The sequence below is a fragment of the Sycon ciliatum genome, chromosome 5, assembly GCF_964019385.1.
Source record: "Sycon ciliatum chromosome 5, ocSycCili1.1, whole genome shotgun sequence".
NCBI lineage: Eukaryota > Metazoa > Porifera > Calcarea > Leucosolenida > Sycettidae > Sycon > Sycon ciliatum.
The window spans coordinates 30,061,578-30,064,104 of record NC_088647.1 but is presented as its reverse complement, the minus strand read 5'-3'; positions in this window follow the sequence as shown (position 1 = coordinate 30,064,104).

Genomic DNA, 2,527 nt, shown 5'->3' with positions numbered 1-2,527 from the left:
CAACATCCTCGTCAACAGCCACGTCAAAAGAAGCTTCAAAATTGCCAGTGACAACATCATCGTCACGTTCAACTTCAACTCAAGGTCCTGAGTCCGGCATTATCTACGTGACATGATGATTGTACAGTCATGTACTTAGTACCCATCATCAACGCAACAGACAGTGTCATCAATGGAAGTGTCTTCAGCATCATCATCAACATCAACCTCTTCAAGAATGGCAAGAACTTGAAGAAGTTATTACTAATATTAGTTCAATGACTTACTGGTCGATTTCATTATCACGTACACGTAACCATGGTAACTCCAAATCATGTACTGGCTACATGTGTGAGTCTTCTGTTGCTAACCATCTTGTTCAGAATGGTGGTTGTCGCTCTAGTGATGATTTTCCGTGTGGTCTCGCTCTCGTAGTGAAAGATATTTGCGTGTACAATCATATTGCCCGATTGGAGTCTATCTGCATCTTTACCACCAAACTGGTCTTGTGCAGGCAGAAAATGGCAGGTTCAAAATGCATTTATTTGTTTACACTGAAATTGTTTGTGGACTTAGATCAGTAGTTCTGAGTTCTTTTTGATTGCATGGGTACAGTACTTTCTGGTTGTGTTATTATCTCACTTTTTGTCACCTGATATTGTTGATTGGTATAATTATTTTTTTCAGCTATCATTGCTCGCACTATATTGTCTAAGGGGCCGTCCGCAAATATCGAACTTTTTTCACCAAACGAATTATTTTAGTTTAGACCCAACCCCTCCCTCCCTCCCCCTCAGAACGTAAAAATTGTTGACATATACTGTACATGCATATACAACAAAAGTCGCAAGTGTGTCACTGCTCCTATGGCCATGTACATGTATCGAACTTTTCTGAAACGAAATTGGTCAACCCCCTCCCACCCCATAACGAAATTATTTCGTTTCGTGAAAAAAGTTCGATAATTGTGGACGACCCCTAAGTTAGTTACTACTTGCAGTCTTGCACTGACTGTGCTTATTTATACGGAGTTATTGTACATGTATTGACTTTGATTTGCCAGTAATCATGGTAATCCTTCTGATGAGATGGCCTCGAAAACGTTCAAGGAATATGAAAACAAGATTTGCTAATATGCCATTTTATTTATGGTGTTTGTGAGTGCGCAGCTCGCTTTATTTATTGCGCTAAATATTATAATAAAAATGAATATTCAGGATTACCCAGGCCAAACGCCAAAATAATTCAAGAAACAGTAACATTATCATAATGAGTCAGGCCTGCAGGCTTCATTCAAGATCAACCGGATCGGATCGCGGACTGCGGCATATGCTCGTCTACTTTCTTTTCACTGGTCGTTCTCCCCGGCCAAAGAACATCCTGCATCGTGCCTTCTTACAGCTGAGGAAAAGATGATGCGAGCTACGACGGGCATAGCGCTTGCGGTGCTCGTGGTGGTAGGCGCTGCATCGACTACGCAGGCCAACAACGACTTGGACGGGCTGTGGAAATTTCTACAGGAGAAGCTGGGCTTTGCACCTCCAGATTTCAGTCCCATGCCAGAGCCGCCCGAAGTCGCACAGCTACTTGAAGACGGCTACAGCCACGAGCAGTTGCTTTTCCATCACTCATTCACCAAGATCGTGGAAGCGTCCAGCGGCAGCTCCTTCGAACACCAGGTAGTTGTGACTTATCCGACGAATCGTCTCATCAACTGGCGAGTGCTGCGAGATGCCCTACTGCTGGGCCGAGGCCAGCTGCAGCAGCTCAGGTCTGGTTCGCTGAAGGATGGCGACCCGCTGTTGCAGCTGCAGGACAAGGTCATGGGCTACTTCGACTTCATACCGCGCGAGCTGGCCGCGATTCCGGCCAAGCCTGGCGCAGCGGTCACGTTTGCCAGCCCGTGCTATCGACAGTACACGGCGGAGTTCAAGGAGGTGGACGAGACCGGCGGCACGCTGATGGTGACGGTGAACCACACGAGCCCGTACCGCACGGACTGCGTTGGCCTGGACCAGGAGATGTTGACGTTCTCCAGCTCGCTGGGCTACCCCAAAGTGCACATGGTCAAGCCAGTCCCTGTCAGCAGTGGTGGAGGAATGACCACGTTTCACATGTCCATCCTGGCCTGGGCCAAGGACGAGTTTGCATTCCTGCAGCAGTCCGGCATGCACGTTAACGTATGGCCGCTGGGAGCAGTGGGCACCGTTCTATCCGTGCTGAACACGAGCGAGCTGTTTGTGGGTGCGGACGATGAGGTGGTGGCGGAGCGAAACGCGGGCTTCATGGGTGAGCGCGTCAACTTCACCATGCACCGCTTCGACGATCCACCGTCCATCGTGCCGGACGAGTCGGAGGTGCGGAGCGGCGACATCCTGCAGGTGCTGAAGCTGGACGGCCTAGATCCGCTGATCGGTTGGGGCACGGGGAGCCATACGGGCCATACAACCATTATCATCAAGAACAGCACCGGAGGAACGTTCGTCATGGAGTCGACGTCGGCAAACCCGTTCGGTGCCGTCTACTGGCCGCCTCCGTACGGTGTGAT